Consider the following 20,478-nt stretch of genomic DNA (forward strand, 5'->3'; position numbering starts at 1 on the left):
TGGGGTGCCTTGGAACGTCTTGTTGTCAACGGATTCTCAGTTCCCATCCCACTTTCTCTTGTCCTTAATATTCTCTTGTGGTGTAGGTGGTGTTGGGGTAGTAGGCGTTGTTGTCTTTTCTCGTGGCATTGCTTCCTCCACGTCCAATGCACGAGAAAGTGACTCGTCATACGAGAGCCTTCCATAGCATGCCAAAGCCATTCTTATTTCGTGCCTCAGACCGGCACAAAACTTCTCCGCCATTTTCTCGTCAGTATTCACTTGCTCCAGTGCATATCTAGACATGTCGCATAGGGCACGGTCATATTCCGTCACTGTCATCCGCCCTTGCTTCAGATTGTAGAATTCAGCCTCCTTAGCCTTGCGGTAACTCCTCGGGATATACTTATCATAACGTTCCTCATTGAAGTCTTCCCATGTCAGGGCGTCTAGTTGTTCACGCGTCATCGTCCGCTGCTTGGTCTCCCACCAAAATTCCGCGGACCCAGTGAGACGGTAGGTCACGCACGATAGGCGCTCCTGATAGGTGAACCTCAGGAACTTGAAAATGCGCTCTATGGCCCGAATCCAGGTGTCAGCCTTGGCCGGATCTCCCATTCCATCAAACACGAGAGGGCGTGGTGGTGGTGGTGGCTGTCCTTCAGGCCCCACACAACTTTGGGTCTCATTACTGGCCACGTTTTCGTGATGAACTGCTGCGCGTCGGGGAGGCATTCTGTTTAACACACGCGTCAGTACAAAAGTCCGAATTTACCATCACCACACCACACCACACAACCTTTCCAAAAATGATTTCACAAGTTTTCCCATACATATCAAAGTAAAAACGAGCACAATGATAAAACAACGGAAATTTTATAACTTTAAACAAAACGTGTTTCAACATGGTCTTTGCAACAAGTACAACTGAAAACTCAAAAGAAAACATTACGTAGTTCATTAAAACAAAACATCAAAAAAAACTAAGAAAACTGGAAAAGGAACTCTACTCCTCGGGTGCGCTTTCAACATTCTCCCCTTCCTCACTTTCAACTTCAATCTCCCTTTCAAGGGGTTCTTCATCCTCGTCGGGGTCATCTTCTTCCTCCATGGGATCCTCCTCATCTTCAAGGGGTTCCCCCTCATCTTCAAGAGGATCTTCTTCCTCCTCTTCATCATCGTTCTCCCTCACATAGGTAGCCACGTCGATATGCTTATCGACAACAAGGACTTCCGTCGCGGGAGGTGCGCATCCCCAGCCTCCTTCTCTTGGGAAAGTTTGGTTGCGGCGTTTCACTCTCGTACCGACCTCCGCTGTAGGGGCTGAGACTCGATGAGGATGCCTCCTTCCTAGGTGGGGCATAGGGCGGCTGTCACAACCTCCCAAACTAGGGGTACTACAAACGAGGCGATCGTGACCACGGGATAACATTAAAGACAACATTTAAGGATAACATTTTATATGAAAACTTAATTAGCTTAAAGGAATAATATTTTAGTTCATTAACAGTTTAGACAACAAATTTTTAGTTTAAAGAAACTTAATGTTATAAATTTATTATTAATTATCAACGACTTATGGCAATGGATTTTTCAAAAGAAGCAGCGCAGAAAATAATTCAATTTTATCATTTCTGTATCGGCAATTCAATATAGATTGATATATATCCTTTATATATCTTATTAAAATCCAATTAACTTCCAAAAGAAAACATTTGGTTTAGTTCACGGAAAACCATTTCGGAGTAACAGGGTAAACATCAGATTAACGCCTAACACAATCAAACATGTTCAAACACAGTACGAAACAGAATAAAGTCTTGAGGCATAGTTCAAAAATATAGCAGCGGAAATAAGGTTTAAAGAGAGTCAAGGATGACGTCTATGTATGAAGACACAACGCATCCAAAGTTCCTAGGCCAACTCAACATCCACCGCAACATCCCGCTCAACCTGCACATAGGGAAAAACATATGCAGGGCTGAGTACTTGTTGTACTCAATGGGCTCATGCCGAAAACAGTTGATAAAAGTTATGTCATCCATACCAGTGATCTCGAGTTTCATACGTAGTAAAAAAATATCATCGAGAACACAAAAACATTTCATAGACTGGTCAGTTAAATAATCTCCCCATTTTCTCAACAATCCATCAATCACAATCATCAATCCACAGTGCGACGAAAGTGTGGCCACACTATTCGCCCACGAGACCGACCGACTAGTAAGGACGGCTCCCGATCTCACTAGTGTACACAACCTGATAGAGTTTGCGGCCCTACTCAGACCCGAATTCGTTTCACAACACAGCCATATAGCCTAAAGGAGTAAACTCAGATGAACTAGGCATCAGACACACAATCTCAATCAAAACAATCCATGGCATGACATAACAAGTTAAACCACCCTTATAACACCACATCATATTTTCGGAAAATAAAAAGATTTGTAAGGAAAGCTGATGCAAATCAAATATTCATTTTTTACGCCTTCAATTTTGAAATCCAAGGCATCAGTCATTTAACTTCCGGTTCTTCTCCAAATCTGTCAGCTTGATGTCACTGTACCTGTACAAGCCCATGAAGAGTCAATTTTGCTTCATCATCCACATAAATTTCCATTGGCTGCAAAAGGAGAAGCATAGCAGCAACGTGGAGGGCAGAGTCTTGCCGGAATCCCGCTGGAAATGAACACCAAATGCTCCGAACAGCTTCCATTTCGCAGCAGCAGCAACCACCCGCCCGGGTGAGTTTTACAGCAGCCATCGCACCACCCGCCCGGGTCATTTCTTCATGGCGTGAGAACTCCAGAGTGTATCACCCGCCCGGGTGAGTTTTGCACCGAAAAATCCACCCGGCCGGGTGAGATCTTGTAAGCAGCGCGAGTCCAGGAAGGGTCGAATTTCAGTCACCCGGCCGGGTGATTTTGTAGTTGTAAAATTCCACCCGGCCGGGTAGTTCATTCTCAACTGCAATTGACAGTTTTCTCGGCGGTTTGAAGAATTAAAAAGGGAGAAAAGACAGAGAGCAAAAGGGGGGTGACGAAGGGAGAGAGGAGAAAAATTGGGAGAGACGGACGAATCTGGAGAGCAATTTGGTGGACAAAAATTGAGATTCAATTGAGGGGAAATGGTGACACGTGAATTGGGCATTTGGAGAAGACAGTGAATAGAAAGTGACGTGCTGTTTTGAAGAAAGTAATTGATAGGAGATTCCAAGTCAAAGCTACTATTTTTCTTCAAAGCTCGATGATTAAAAGGGTTTTCCTTCAATTATTTATTGCTCCTAGTTTAATTATGAGTGGCTAGTATTCTGGTGTTGCTCCAAACATGTAAATGGATAATTTGTTCAAGTGATTTAATCTATGTTCTTCTATATCTTATGATCGTCGTTTCCACAATTTCCTTGTTTGAATCTATTACTTTTGGTGCATCATTAGTAGTAGTTCCATAATCCTAATCAAATGTCTCTTTAACTTTGAATAGGATAGATCCTTGTGGCAATGAATTATTAATTATAGTTGTTTAGACGATAATTTGGTAATGGATTTCATGAGCTTATAGTAATTGATCTTTGATTCTCGCGCATCCGTAGGATTCTTAGATTAATGAAGATTGGTTTATTGAATATGTGTTCAACTATTCTTAAACTATTGTATGTCGAGCATGTTTAGTGCTAGCATCGTGAATTGATATTAAAGTCCCGTACTTTATAAGATAGAGTTGGCTATTAGAATAAATCACCGTTTTATCCGTGAATGTTTGGAGTAACAAGTTCTTCTCTTAATTCGTCTTACTCGTTTTATTCCTTTTAATTGTTTTAGCTTAATATTGAAAACAAAATCTTCAAATCAAAATACCTTTTAGTATGTCTTTCCTTTGCTTTAGAATTAAATAATCTTTCCTTCCCTGTGGATCGACACTCAAAGTACTACATTCGACTCTGTATTCTTGCAGAATCGTTGTAATATTAGAGTTAATTAATTGAACTTGAGTGCAAAACCATATTGCTTTAATCGACCTATAATTACACATCAAGTTTTGGCGCCGTTGCCGGGGAAGGCAATAGATTGTTTAACTTCTAGTTGTGTTTTGTTTTATTTTTGTTTGATCTTTCTTTTATTTTTATAGGTACTCATTTCATTTTCTCTGGAGGTGATAGCCATCTACCACGTCTGGACTTGAAGACGAAGGAGTATATTTTCTAGGTGATATCTTTTTATCTCTTAGCTTAGATAGTTTAGTTTTTCACTTAAGCACACACGTTTTATAGTACTTACCCCGAAGTTGTCGAGAGGTCTCGCTTTCGGTAATAGGAAATATATTGTGCTTGTGCTTGGTGTATTTTCTGTTGTGTAGGTAAAAAATATATAAAAAAAAAGTGAATGCACACGCGATCACAGGGTACACCACCGTTTGGACTACTCTGTTATCAAAGAAGAAGTAAGGTTAGAGGGTCAGAGTTTGAGATCTTCCCGGACTATTCGAGTCCATTCAGGAGTAACCGACTCTTTGGTGAAGAAAGGGATCAGGATTCAGACGGTGAATCAATGGCAGATAACAATGAGATTCCACCACCCGTGGTGAGGTTTGGCGACACTCTGAGATCGGGAATTGAGTACCCAGGGGAGTGTGCCTACGCAAATAACAACGTCAACATTCCACCTCACTACATCAGTTTGGTGAATGGAGGAAATCTTTTTCATGGACGGGATGATGAAGATCCGGTGAGCCATTTGAATGCCTTCTACGAGCTGACAAATTCTCATAGACCTCCAAATGTGGAGCATCATCGGATTAAGAGGGCCTTATTTCCATTCTCATTGAGGGAGAAGGCAAGAGCGTGGTATGACTCATTACCGGGCTACAACATAGCAACATTCCAAGAGTTGAAGTCGTTGTTTCTTGTGGAATACAACTCTCCAATGAAGATTGAGAAGTTGAGAGAGGAGATCACCTCATTCCGACAGAAGTGTGATGAGTCCTTCGCGGAGGCATGGAAGAGATTCACGGAGTTGATAAGGAAATGCCCAAGTCACGGACTAGCTCCGGGGCATGACCTTTTGAAGTTCTACAAGGGACTCAACAGTGAAGGCACGGGATTGGTGACTGCAGGTTCGAATGGGAACCTAGATGATCTAACTCATGATGAGGTGAGGGCCTTGTTTCAAAGGTTGGCCAACAATCAAAGGAATTGGCACAATCCAAGGAGAGGAGCTGATAGAGCAGGAGATACGTTTGGTGCTACAAAGGATGCGGAAAGAGTGACCGCAATTGAGGCTCAACTGGCAGACATCAGCACTCAAATGTCGTCAATGACAAAGGCAGTTAAGTCTCTTCAATTGACTCCTCAACCCCAAGCTGTGACTGTGATGAGATGTGGATTGTGTCAAGGAGGGCATCATACTGATCAGTGCCCAAGTCTTCAAGGACCACCAATGGAGGATGTGAACTACATTGGTAACAATCGACAAGGGTTCAACCAAGGCAACCAATACAACAATCAGCAGAATTGGAGGCCTCAACAAGCAACTTGGAATCAAGCTGGTCCTAGCAACAACTCGGGTAATCAATGGAGGAACAACACTCAACCTCCGGGTTATGAGAAGAAGCCATCGGTCGAGGATCAATTGGGACAGATTCTCTCTTTCATGACTAAGAGTCAAAAGGAGAATGAGAACTTCAAAGATAAGACGGTGGAAAAGTTTGGGCAGATCGATGCCACAATGAGGAATCTCGAGACTCAAATCGGGCAGCTTGCTACAGCATCACACACAAGGATTCCTAATACCATCCCAAGTAATACAGTGCCCAATCCGAGAGGTAATGAACAGTGCAAAGTGGTAACTTTGAGAAGTGGTCGAGAGTTGGATTCGACACCATTAATGGACGGCCAAGGTACTTCCGGCATCTCACACGCAGGGGCGGATGAGATGTTAGGCTTGCATTCCTCGCACGCAGGGGCGGACGAGGCATGTAAGGGAAGTCCCGCGTTGGTGCAGGGGGCCCAACATGGTCAAGAACAGGCTGCATCCGGCAGCAAGGAACATGGTGAAGAATCCGATTCAAGTGGAAAGTTTTCAGCAGAAGAGAAAGGAAAGAAGATAGCAGAGATGGAATCAAAGAGACAGATGTTGACAAGTCCAGCACTAGATCCGAAAAGCAAGTTCAACTTCCCCGACCATATTCCTCCTCCACCATATCCACCCAAGAGGAAGAAGAGGGCTCCAAAAGAGAAAAGCTTTGAATGGATGATGAACGTGATCCGGAAAGTGAATGTGGATGTTTCATTAGTGGACCTCTTCACTAATTTTCCCAAGTTCTCCAAGTTTTTCAAGGATATGATGGCAAACAAGGAGAAATTGCAAGATGAGGGGATAGTGGCATTGAGCATGAATTGCTCACAATTGATTTCGGGAATGATGCCAATGAAGAAGAGGGATCCGGGAAGTTGTGTGATTCCTTGTGAGATCGGCAATACAATCTTCACCAAATGTCTGTTAGATCAAGGATCGGGAATCTCACTCATGGCATTGAAAACTGCACGTGCCATTGGACTGGAGAACAGAATGGAGCCCATCGACATTGCTCTACAGTTGGCTGATCATTCCATCGTGAAGCCCACGGGAATAGTAGAGGATGTCTTGGTCAAAGTAGACAAATTCATCATCCCTGTTGATTTCATAGTCTTGGACATGCCCGAGGACAAAGAGGTACCAATTCTATTTGGTAGACCGTTTCTTGCCACGGGAGATGTGTTGTTAGGAGCTAAAGACAACTCTGTCACGTTTAGAATTAATGGTGAGCAAGTGACCATTAATGTGGAGAAAGCGATGAAGCATCCTAGTGATGCAAAAGCGTGCTTTAGAGTTGATGTCCTCGACAAGTGCATATTTGACAAGATGTGTTGCTCGGCAAGAATAGAAGGAAGCGTATATGACAGGGGGAGTTTGGAAAGAGACTATGGTTCGACACTTAAAGTCGATTTTGATGAAATAGAAGATTCTCAAGTTGATGAACCAAGTCTCGAGAATGAGTGTATTGTGGATACTTTTGTGGCGGATGTAAAACCTTCAATCGAAGTACCACCAAAGCTTGAATTGAAGTCACTCCCGACAAATCTGAAATACGTCTTCCTTGGTGAGGATGAAACTTTACCGGTTGTGGTATCGGCTATGTTGAATGATGAAGAGGAATCAAAATTAATAGAGCTACTGAAGTTACACAAGAAAGCTCTAGGATGGTCCATTGCCGACATCAAAGGAATTAGCCCTGCAATCTGTATGCATAAAAATCTGATGGAGGATGGAGCTAAGCCGGTAAGAGAGAGACAAAGGAGGTTAAACCCACTTATGCAAGAAGTGGTGGAAAAGGAAGTGAAGAAACTATTGAAGTTTGGGATGATCTATCCTATTTCCGATAGTGAGTGGGTTAGCCCGGTGCAATGTGTACCGAAGAAAGGAGGAATAACCGTGACTGTCAATGAAAAGAATGAAGTGTTAGCAACTCGATTGGTAAACTCATGGAGAGTTTGCATGGATTACAGAAGATTGAACAAGGCGACGAGAAAAGATCACTTTCCGTTGCCATTTCTCGATCAGTTGCTTGATAGAATTGCGGGTTATTCTCATTACTGCTTCTTGGATGGATACTCGGGGTATAATCAGATTGCTATTGCCCCGGAAGATCAAGAAAAGACGACATTCACATGTCCTATTGGTACGTATGCCTTCCGCCGGATGCCTTTTGGGTTATGCAATGCACCGGCTACATTTCAACGTTGCATGATGGCAATTTTTTCAGACATGAATGAAGACATCATGGAGATCTTCATGGATGATTTCTCCGTCTTTGGATCCTCATTTGACCTTTGCTTAGAAAACTTGAGACGGGTCCTACAAAGATGTGAAGAATCTAATCTCGTGCTAAATTGGGAAAAGTGTCAATTCATGGTCAAAGAAGGCATAGTGTTGGGACACAAGGTGTCGGAGTTGGGATTGGAGATGGATAAGGCTAAGATTGATGTGATTTCGAAGTTACCTCCCCCAACAAATGTGAAGGGCATCCGTAGTTTCCTTGGACATGCGGGATTCTACCGACGTTTTATCAAAGATTTTTCAAAGATTGCAAAGCCACTTTGCAACTTACTTGAGAAGGATGCCAAATTCGTCTTTGATGAGAAATGCCTTGAGGCATTTGAGTTGCTGAAGAAAAAACTAGTCGAAGCTCCTATCATTATCACACCCGATTGGTCTAAGCCGTTTGAGTTGATGTGTGATGCTTCGGACTATGCTGTGGGGGCCGTTTTAGGCCAAAGGAAAGACAAGGTCCTACATGCCGTTTACTATGCTAGCAAAGTACTCAATGAAGCTCAATTGAATTACACCACGACGGAGAAGGAAATGTTAGCAGTAGTGTATGCCTTTGAGAAGTTTCGGGCATATTTACTTGGCATGAAGGTGGTAGTGTTCACGGACCATTCAGCTATCAAATATTTGATGAATAAGAAAGATGCAAAGCCTCGGTTGGTGAGATGGATTCTCATACTACAAGAGTTTGACGTGGAGATTAAAGACAAAAAGGGGACCGAGAATTTGGTAGCTGATCACCTGTCTAGACTAGAGGGATTGGAAGAGACAGAAGATGAGAGGAAAAAAAGGATCAATGAGAAATTTCCCGACGAACAAGTGTTGCAAGTGGAAGCTCGGGAAGCATATGTGCCGTGGTTTGCTAATTTGGCGAACTACCTTGTCACGGGCATTATACCAGAAGGGTTGTCTTCTAATTAAAAGAAGAAATTTTTGAGTGACACCCGCACGTATGTTTGGGAAGATCCGTTTCTCTTCCGTATTTGTAGTGATGGAGTGATTCGAAGGTGTGTGGGAGAAAATGAACACCTTCAGATTTTGTCTGCATGCCATGATTCTGTGTATGGCGGCCACTTTGGAGCACGTCGAACCACATTTAAGGTGCTTCAGTCCGGATTCTATTGGCAATCGATCTTCAAGGACGCAAAAGCCTATGTAGAGAGATGTGACAGTTGCCAAAGAACCGGCAATATCTCGTCGAGAAATGAAATGCCAATGAACAACATTCACGAGGTAGAACTCTTTGATGTTTGGGGAATAGACTTCATGGGACCGTTTCCCAAGTCTAATGGGCAACAGTACATTCTCGTAGCTGTTGATTATGTGTCCAAATGGGTAGAGGCAGCGGCCTCGTCAACCAATGATGCCAAAGTGGTGTTGAAGTTTATCAAGAATCACATCTTTAACCGCTTTGGGACACCTCGAGCCATTATCAGTGATGGAGGAACTCATTTTTGCAACAAGTTGTTTGAAAACCTCCTAGGCAAATATGGTGTCCAACACAAGGTTGGTACCCCTTATCATCCCCAAACGAGTGGTCAAGTTGAAGTCTCCAATCGAGAGATAAAGCGGGTGCTTGAGAAAGTGGTGAAGCCGTCTCGAAAGGATTGGGCTCAAAAGTTAGATGATGCTTTGTGGGCATATCGAACGGCATATAAGACCCCGATTGGAACTTCACCATACAAATTGGTTTTTGGAAAAGCTTGTCATTTGCCGGTAGAGCTTGAGCATAAAGCTTATTGGGCTTTGCAAAAGCTCAATTTGGATTATGATGCGGCAGCCGAGAAGAGAATGTTTGACATGAATGAAATGGATGAGTTTAGGCTTCATGCATATGAGAGTGTTGATCTCTATAAGGAACGTGCTAAGAAGATACATGATGCAGCCATTAAGCCTCGTCATTTCCATGAAGGACAACTGGTCCTTTTATACAATTCTCGGCTCAAACTGTTTCCGGGCAAGCTCAAGTCAAGATGGTGGGGTCCTTATGTGGTGCACAAGGTGTACCCCTACGGTGCTGTTGAGATCCGAGATCAGAAAAATGACAATCTGTGGAAGGTGAATGGCCAACGCTTGAAGGCCTATGTTGGAGTTGAAAGTGGCATGAAGGCAAGAGAAGTGGCTACACTTGTGGACTCAAAAGTGTAGATCAAGGATGAAGAAGGTCGAGCCAACGACTATAAACAAAGGCGCTGGCTGGGAGGCAACCCAAGTTTTTATTTTTCTTTTATTTTTATTTCTTATGTTGGAGGTTTTGTTTGCTCAATTCTTTCCTCTAACATTTATTTTGAATTGAGTGTTTCGTTTTGTAGGTTTTGTTATCTGTGTAGGAGCAACATGGAGATATGACTCATTTGGAGCTTAGGAGAAAGCACACCTGCAAAGGAATATACACCCACCCTCCCACCCAAATGCACTACGAACTTCATGCCAAGTTTGGGGGAGTTTTCTTTCCCTTTACTTTTTATGTTCTTCTTTGCATGCATTGAGGACAATGAAGCATTCAAGTTTGGGGGGGTTGTCAATGATTTTTATGCTTGCTTGATGCATGTTTCTTGGGTGTATTGTTTGATAAAGGTGTTTTGAATCAATGTATTTGACGGGTGCATGCTTTATCTTCGGCTTTCTGGTTGGGAATTCGTGCTTGATTTTACTTCATCTTTGAAGCTTAGGATGAATGGAATGGGTGCATGAATCTATTTGAAAAAGCATGTCGTGATTACATCCGATTTCTTGAGTTGAGGAGAGTGTGAAAATCGCATGACTTGTGGAAATTATGTTGGATTGATTTGCTTTATCGAGTGAAGTGCTTGCGTTCGTTTGTGTTAACGATTTGGGAGGATAAGGCACTAGGATGAACTCTATGGCCAAATGATCACATGCCTAGTCCATCAAATGATCCCCTAGAAGCCACCTTGAGCTTAATTCCCTATTCTTTGTGTAAACACTTAGCCAAACACTTAGCTACTTAAATAAGCCTAATTTTAGCCTCATCAATAGACCTTGCTACTATTTGAGTGCTAAATACAAGTTGAGCTTTGTGTTTTGAGTTGTGAGTGTGAGGTGGTGGATTGTAAAGAATAGACATTTCTAGACTTGATAGAAGGTGAAAAGAATGAAGTTCTAAGAAAGAAAAAAAAAAGAAAAAGACGACCTTCAAATTCACAAAAGTCGAGGTCTTTACAAAAAAAAAAAAATAAAAAAAAATAAGTTGATGAAATAAAGATAGAGCTTCTATGTTTGTTTGTGTAATCTCGTCTGGAATAGATCTCAAGTTTGGGGGAGTGTGGGTTTGGTGGTAATTTTTCGTTGGTTAATCTTTGGAAGGAAGTTGTAGGAGGGAAGATTTTGGCACTCAAATGTGTAGCCTTTGAGCTCACTATCCATATTGATCCTACCTCGTCCCTAGCCCCATTACAACCTTGAAACAAGACCTTGGACCTTATCGTTGATGCTTGTGGATGTTGTGTAAATAACTTGGTAGAGTTAAAGAAGTTCGGTTTGAAATCCGTGTGTCTATGTGATTAGTAATGCTTGACGAGTCAATGATGACGGTTTGAGTTGTATGATCACATGTTTGGACTTACTTTGAAATGCACCATGACTTAAAGTTCTAGGTTGATAAGTGATTGTTCTTGAGAGTGGGAAATTTTGATTGGAAATGTTGGGGGTTTAGATTTTTCATTCATGTCTTTAATTGATTCGTTGTGATGAAAAGAAAAAAAAAAGGTTTTGAGTTTTGGTAGCAAGTGGAGTGTAGGTGTTGTTTTGAAAAATAAAACCACGGTGCTTATAATATATGTTGCTCGGGACGAGCAATAACTTAAGTTTGGGGGTATTTGATGCAAATCAAATATTCATTTTTTACGCCTTCAATTTTGAAATCCAAGGCATCAGTCATTTAACTTCCGGTTCTTCTCCAAATCTGTCAGCTTGATGTCATTGTACCTGTACAAGCCCATGAAGAGTCAATTTTGCTTCATCATCCACATAAATTTCCATTGGCTGCAAAAGGAGAAGCATAGCAGCAACGTGGATGGCAGAGTCTTGCCGGAATCCCGCTGGAAATGAACACCAAATGCTCCGAACAGCTTCCGTTTCGCAGCAGCAGCAACCACCCGCCCGGGTGAGTTTTACAGCAGCCATCGCACCACCCGCCCGGGTCATTTCTTCATGGCGTGAGAACTCCAGAGTGTATCACCCGCCCGGGTGAGTTTTGCACCGAAAAATCTACCCGGCCGGGTAAGATCTTGTAAGCAGCGCGAGTCCAGGAAGGGTCGAATTTCAGTCACCCGGCCGGGTGATTTTGTAGTTGTAAAATTCCACCCGGCCGGGTAGTTCATTCTCAACTGCAATTGACAGTTTTCTCGGCGGTTTGAAGAATTAAAAAGGGAGAAAAGACAGAGAGCAAAAGGGGGGTGACGAAGGGAGAGAGGAGAAAAATTGGGAGAGACGGATGAATCTGGAGAGCAATTTGGTGGACAAAAATTGAGATTCAATTGAGGGGAAATGGTGACACGTGAATTGGGCATTTGGAGAAGACAGTGAATAGAAAGTGACGTGCTGTTTTGAAGAAAGTAATTGATAGGAGATTCCAAGTCAAAGCTACTATTTTTCTTCAAAGCTCCATGATTAAAAGGGTTTTCCTTCAATTATTTATTGCTCCTAGTTTAATTATGAGTGGCTAGTATTCTGGTGTTGCTCCAAACATGTAAATGGATAATTTGTTCAAGTGATTTAATCTATGTTCTTCTATATCTTATGATCGTCGTTTCCACAATTTCCTTGTTTGAATCTATTACTTTTGGTGCATCATTAGTAGTAGTTCCATAATCCTAATCAAATGTCTCTTTAACTTTGAATAGGATAGATCCTTGTGGCAATGAATTATTAATTATAGTTGTTTAGACGATAATTTGGTAATGGATTTCATGAGCTTATAGTAATTGATCTTTGATTCTCGCGCATCCGTAGGATTCTTAGATTAATGAAGATTGGTTTATTGAATATGTGTTCAACTATTCTTAAACTATTGTATGTCGAGCATGTTTAGTGCTAGCATCGTGAATTGATATTAAAGTCCCGTACTTTATAAGATAGAGTTGGCTATTAGAATAAATCACCGTTTTATCCGTGAATGTTTGGAGTAACAAGTTCTTCTCTTAATTCGTCTTACTCGTTTTATTCCTTTTAATTGTTTTAGCTTAATATTGAAAACAAAATCTTCAAATCAAAATACCTTTTAGTATGTCTTTCCTTTGCTTTAGAATTAAATAATCTTTCCTTCCCTGTGGATCGACACTCAAAGTACTACATTCGACTCTGTATTCTTGCAGAATCGTTGTAATATTAGAGTTAATTAATTGAACTTGAGTGCAAAACCATATTGCTTTAATCGACCTATAATTACACATCAAAAGCCCACCTCGTTGGTTTAATCAATTCAATATCCACTTAAGGCAACCCTCGTTCCTTGTACTCACGCACACACAATAACCCTTGCCAATCATCACAACACAAATCAGCCTTCCATAAATTCACATTACCATGCATGTCCTATCGTTCCTTTTATCATTCCCTTAATTTACCCATCCCAACATTCATTAACCTAAGGAACAACATGCCATAATATTTCTCAATGTGTCACACATAATCACGTCACAGGATACCTTCCCAAATCATACATGCATCATATAATTCATTAAAACTTGGCAACAAGTGATATTTCCACATAACAACAAATCTGGCAGAACTGCACGGCTTGTTTGCAAAAATCACCAAAAATCCATCTGTCCTCATATGAAGCTAAAATTTGGTCACAACACAGTAGACACATCCAAGTTCATCCAGTTAAAATTTCTCACTCAAATCATATCGATTGGTCAGTCAAAACATTAATGCAACTCTCTGGTCGGAACATAAAAATTCTGGCAGCACTGCGCAGTTCATTTGAAAAATTCACCAAATATTCATCCAATGCCCAATGAGGCTGAAATTTTCACAAAACACAGAAGACACGTCGAATATCATGCAGGTCAAAATTCACATCAAAATGAGGCCATTTGTTTGGTCAAATAGAAAACGAAACTTTCTGGGCGAGAATACAAGCTTCTGGCAGAATTGCGCAGTCGACTTCAAAAATTTATTAAAAATTCATCTTTCGTCAAAAGGGGCTGAAATTTATACACCACACAGAAAACACCTTGAAGTTTACTCACTTAAAAATTCGAACCAAAATAAGATCCTTTGGTCAGTCAAACATTCGTTGGAATCCACTGTCTGAACACCACAGTTTTCAGGTCTCAAAATTTCGAAATTAGGGTTTCTTCCTCATTCAACCAAACACAATTTTTCATGCTTCCCACACACAAACATGCTTCAAAAGGTTCTCACAATCATGTTCTCATATAACCACATATCATTCACCAATGAATCATTCAAACTTTACACATATTCATTCACAATCGCATATTCACAATTTTTCTCATACAAACACAAATTCCCACCGATTAGTTTTGCGATCTATGATTCCTACACTCACTATATGCATGAAGGAATCAAGAACAAGGTTTCAGTGGAGAAGATGAGGAAAATATTTAGTTATACCTTCTTGAAACGAAAACCAAACGGTAGAAGCAAAGATTGATGCGATTCGTCGGGAACTCTTGAAAATCAAACTTCAATGGATGCAAGAACAATGATGGAAGAAATTTTGGAGAGGATGAAGAGAGGGAGGAGAGGTGAGGCACGAAAATTATGAGGGAGAATGGGGGCTAGGCTTTAGTTTAGTTGATTATATAGTCCTAGGTTTAATCCCATAAATTAATTAATTAATTAATTGTGGAGGAATAAAATAGAGGCCAATAAATATAATCCCACAATTAAAAAGAAGGAAAAATTTCAAAAATTAGGTTAATAAATTCAATAAGGAATTTATTTGGTATTTACTTGGAGAGCAATAAATTTACAATTTAGGAAATAAGTCAATGAATATTCCAAAAACAAGGGAACAAAATAAATTAAATCTCAAAGTAGGAAATAATGAGGGAAGGGGCGAAAATCTTGATGGTGTGCACAAGGAAATTATTTAAATCCTCAATTAAATAGAATAGGATTTAAATTTGGTAATTTTTTTATAGGAAAAGACTCACATAAAATAGGCAGCAATAAAATAGATTTCCCCCAAGGAAATTAAGCTAAAAAAAAGTATGGGATGGAGACACAATAGAAGGAAAATATTCACATCCCCAGTTAATTTGGCTTAGGTATTAATTTGGTATTGAATAAAGGGAATTCCACAAAATAGGAAACAAATATATTCTCCTCTACAAATAGGGGGGCCGAAAATTGGCTTAATTAGCCACAAGGAAATAATGCAACTCTTAATTTAATTGGGGTGAGGGAATAAAATGTGGCAAGATTTAATTGGGTTTAAAATAAATGAAGGAATCAACAAGGTACCCATTTTATCAAAGAAACTAATTCATCATCTTACAAGTACAGGATATCCGAAACTCACAAAAATAATAGGTTAGAGTTCGAGTTTCATGTAGCACAATTTAGGGATAATTTGATTTGGATTTAATTTGGATGAATCTCCCAAAACAAGTAATTAAATCCAAGAAAATTTCCAATAATTAGAGGGGCCGACAATAGCCACTTTATTTGGCTAGAACAAGATGCATGATCTTTATTTAAATTGATTTCCCACATTAATTATAACTAGCACTTCATTCCAATTTTCCCATGACAATTTATTCCACATAATCAAACTCAATCATGTAGCAACAATTTAAATTTCATAAATGAAATTTCCAATCGACATATCTTATATAAATGTCACAAAATTTGGGAAGTTACAGCGGCTGTCCGTCACGAGCATCAACCAGGGCTTCCAAGAGAACCTTCACGAAACCATGCATGTCTCCTTGCACACTATAGTCAGGGAGCTTATGCCAGATGTATGGCAACGAGGCCACATCGGCCCACCTATTCCATGGCGCCGGTAAACCATCAATCAACCTCATTATGCCCTCGTAGTGATTCACTCCACACCCATGGGCATCCCTCCATAGTGCCAAGTAGTCAGAAACGTACGACATCAAAGGGGCCCTCTCGTCTCTCTCGAACCCCCGGTACAGTTCCATAGCTTGCATCCCATTCTTGACGTACCTGCCCCTTAGCGGTGCGTGAATCATAATCGCCATCTACATGAAAGTAAGTTTCCTTAGTACGAATCGACGAAAAGAAACACAACAAGGTAGAGAAGGATAAATACGCGTAGAGAACGTCATACGTGCTACAGTGTGTATACCTGTCGGTTACCATACGGAAAAGGGTCATAACAATTCTTTCTTTTTAAGTTATCATCTAAGGATAGATGTTTCGTGTATTGGGAAGGTAGTGACTCGCAATCTCGTCAATCTTTCGATCTAGCGCGAGTCGCGCTTCACAAGGTTATCCCTGTCTCATCATCTCATCATCCTTTGGGATTCGCTCTTTTCTATGCCCCATTCGTTCCATCGATACATATATAGCCTTAACAGGAAGTAGTCCGCGTGTATGTGACTAGCCTACGTCTAAGGCCTTTGAAGTCTACGTCTAAGGCACATCCTCCGCCTCCCGTTCACGCTCAACCTGCACATAGGGAAAACATATGCAGGGGCTGAGTACTTGATGCACTCAGTGAACTCATGCCTGAAATACATTTATCGATAAAATTATGTCAAGCCGTCATTGAGTGAAACTCGGGTTTTACTTTAAAAGGCCGAGAAACACTAAAATCATTCCTTAAATAAAATAGTGTTCGCGCGGACCATGTCATCGTCATCCTCCATCATATACCATATCTGAACCATCATGTGAAACGAGAATGTGGCCACAAACTCGATCACTGGACCGGCCGACCTAAGGGACGGCTCACGATCCCCATCAGTGCACTAGCCTAAGTAGGGCTTAGACCCTAGTTAGACTCGAATTCGTTAACCATGAAAGTCTAGTAGAACATTATTCTAGTAGACAATCAGATAGGCAATCCAAAACATAAAATACGGCATGACATAACATTTAAACCACCCTTATCTCACCATATACAAATCATTTCAAATAAAGGAGTTTAAGTAATAGAGCCCACCTCAAAAGCTTAGAAATTTCCTTAAATAGCTTCTCGTTCCGACTTTCGCGGGCGTGCGAACCACCTTTTCGGAACAAAATACATAAAGTACACATCAATCTCAATAACGAAGACACTTAGAATGCATGCACTCTAATTAAAGTCTTTTATTTCCCTTTCTCGGTTTTCATGCATTTCCGATTATTCGGCGGCCGCCCAAGGCGTCACGTGCGACGTCGGTCGGCCGCTTACGCCCATTCTTTCCTCCGGTAGTCGGCCTAAAACATAATTATTCCCCCATCTTATATCTTCTATTTAATTAATAAGCCCCATCAAAATAAAAGAGAGCCCAAACTTTAAATAAGCTTTCAATTAAATTATAGGGCCCAAATAAAAAAACAAAGGCCCAACTAACTAGAAACAAACAAAGGCCCAAGTCCTACTCTATCCTCTCCACACCTCTCTCCCTCACAATCCTTCTCTCTCTCTTTTCTCCTCCCAAATCCCGTCGACAAAAATCGGGGAATAGAGGATTCTCCTCCTTCGTCTTCCATCTCACCACGGAATCGTCGGCTCAATTCCACCGAGGGATCCGTCGCGTTGACGCCGCCGCTGGAGTCGCCGGTCGCTGCTGTCGCCGGCTCCGTCCCTTCCGCCCCTGCTGTCGCCACCGCCCCGAACCACTCCGATTTGACCCGAAAAAACTCCGATCAGCCCCGCACTCCACCCGAACAGCCCCGAAACAACCCGCAAGGTATGTTTTTATTACAAAGTTAAGTTCTTTCGCGGTTTCGATTAAGTACGGCGATGTTCGATTGGTTTTTAGTTGTTGAAATGTTTGAATTACTTGTGGGAGGTGAATTATGAGATGATGTAAATATATATATATATATATATATATATATATATATATATATATATACAAAAATTCATGCCTTGGGGATTGAAAAGAGATTATACCTCAAGAAGGATTGAACTTGGTGGTGGTGGAGCAAGAATGGTAGCAAATCCTACTTCCTTCTCTTTCGGCTCTCACTCTATCTCTCGGCCCTCTCTTTCAAATTTTTTTTCTTTCTTGAGATGTTGAAGTAGAAGAGTAGTGGAACATAAATAAGTTTAACTCTTGGGTGACTCTTGATTTCTTTGTAGAGTTAATTCAGGAAGATGGAAGGTGAAGAGAGTTGGAGGTGGAGAGTCTCCATGGAAGCATTCGTCCGAGAGGGCAATGAAAGAAGGAAGAAGAAAAGAATTCTTGGGCTTGCTCCCATTTGTTTGGAATGAATTGGGCTCCCAAATTAATTGGATTGTTTTGGGCTCAATTGATTGTAAGCCCAAGTTTGTATAATATTATCAATTGGTTTAGACTTTTAAATTGTTATGGCCCAAAGCCATTTTTATATATAAACATTTGGTCTCTAATTTAATTGAGAAGCCCAAATATATATATACTTTGCATTCTCGCATTTCTCTCAATAATTAAAATTCACGGAACCTTATTTAATTTCGTTATCTTGTTCTTCACAAAGATTAAAAATCGCCCGGCGTCATAATTTATATGTGGTGTTGTTCCAAATATAAATTCCTCGACCGTTCCTTGGTTCTCAACCATCTCATTCATTATGCTAAGTATAACAATATCGTCACCATTACTTTAACGAGACATTCACACGTCTCCTAAAGTTCCACAATTACATAAAAAGGACATCCGAAAATCACATCATCACATAAATACCATACTTCATTCCCAAGCACATTAACGAGAAACATAGCATGCATAATTAAAATTTTATTAATTATTTCATGAAATGCTTTAATTTAGTACTTAAAAGTACGTGTGTTAAACTAAGAGGCTCATTGTCGATACTAGTTGGAGAGGAATCAGGGACAGTGCTAAGATAAGGGAATTTATCTTCATTAAAGACAACATCTCTACTTAAGGTGACCCTGAAACTAGGTTCACTTCTGTTCCAAATCCTATAACCCTTGACCCCATCTGGATATCCAAGAAACACCCCTTTCTTGGATCTAGGATCCAACTTATCAGTTTTAGAATGAACAAAGGCACTGCAGCCAAAGACTCTCAGGTGAGATAAAGAGATTTTTCTACCAGTGAAGACAGACTCTAGACACTTTCCCTTTAGGGGAACAGAAGGAGATCTATTTACTAGGTAGGATGAGGTCATAAGGGCTTCACCCCAAATTTTTTTAGATAAATCACTTTAGACAAAAGACATCTAACTTTTTTTAAGAGAGTTCTGTTCATCCTTTCAGCAACTCCATTTTGCTGAGGGGTATAAGGAGTAGTCTTGTATCTTTTAATCCCAAACTGTGAACACACTGAGTTCATTTGGGAATTACAAAACTCAAGACCATTGTTTGTCCTAATTACCTTAATGGTTTTTCCAGTTTGATTTTCCAAAAGATTTTTCCATGTTAAAAACTTTTCAAACACCTCAGACTTGTTTTTCAAAAACACCTCAAACACCTGGAAAAATCATCAATTATGGACAGAAAATACACAAACCCTGAATGAGTTGAAACAGAGGCTGCACCCCACACATCCACGTGCAAATATTCAAGAACACTGTGATTGATATTTTCAGACACAGGTGTTGGGAAGGACACTCTATGCTGTTTGCCCAAAACACAAGTGTCACAGAAGGAGAGACAATTTTGAAAATCATTTTCAGACAACAACTCATTTTTCTTCAAAATGTTAAGACCCTTCTCACTCATATGACCAAGTCTATTGTACCACAACATGGATTTGTCAACCCTAACCACATTTGAGACATTATTCACACAGGCCATAGACTGAGCAGAACACACATAGAGGTTACATTTTTTCACAGCTTTAAACAAGCACATAGCACCTTTACCGATCTTCATGATACCCTGCCCCCACTTACCCTCTAGCCCATTTAATTCCAAATAGGTACAAGAGAGCAAGTTGTAACACAGATCAGACACATATCTCACATCTTTCAAGTTTAGCACATAGCCATTACTGAATTTCAAACACACAGTACCAATTCCAATAATTTGACACTTCTTATCATTTTCCATGGAGACAAAAGTATTTTCAACAGGTTTGAAATCAGAAAATACAGATTTGAAGGGAGATATATGATGGGTGCATCTTGAATCAATCAGCCAGTCATTTTTAGTGAAAGAACAACCCAGGGAAGAGTTTACAGACAAAATATCATGGGTCATGAAGCAAACACCTTCATGATCATTATTCTTAGCCAGGTTAGCAAGGGAATCCACATGATTATTACCAGTTTTCTGCTTTTTAGGATTAGGGCACTCCCTTTTATAGTGACCAATCTCACCACAGTTAAAACATTTTCTATTTGCTTTAGGATTCTTGCTCCTAGACCTGGACCTACTCTTTCCTTTCTTTTTCCCATGGTCATTGGAATGACTGTCCTCATTAGCCCCTCTAGTTTTAGATCTGCCTCTAACATACAAAGCCTTTGAATGAGCAGATTTAAAAGCATGATTTTCTTTAATTTCCAT

At 40.6% G+C, this 20,478-nt stretch overlaps 1 non-coding gene and 1 pseudogene across 1 annotated transcript; one reads left to right on the forward strand and one right to left on the reverse strand.

Annotated features, from left to right (window-relative positions):
- LOC121772460 overlaps nt 1-10,686 on the forward strand; it is a 33,312-nt pseudogene extending 22,626 nt beyond the window's left edge.
- Nucleotides 4,914-5,020, reverse strand: LOC121773110. The gene has a single exon (XR_006044683.1). It is a non-coding gene; the product is annotated as a small nucleolar RNA R71 (small nucleolar RNA).
- Nucleotides 10,687-20,478: the final 9,792 nt, after the last annotated feature.

This window comes from Salvia splendens, chromosome 16 (assembly GCF_004379255.2).
Source record: "Salvia splendens isolate huo1 chromosome 16, SspV2, whole genome shotgun sequence".
Classification (NCBI taxonomy): domain Eukaryota; kingdom Viridiplantae; phylum Streptophyta; class Magnoliopsida; order Lamiales; family Lamiaceae; genus Salvia; species Salvia splendens.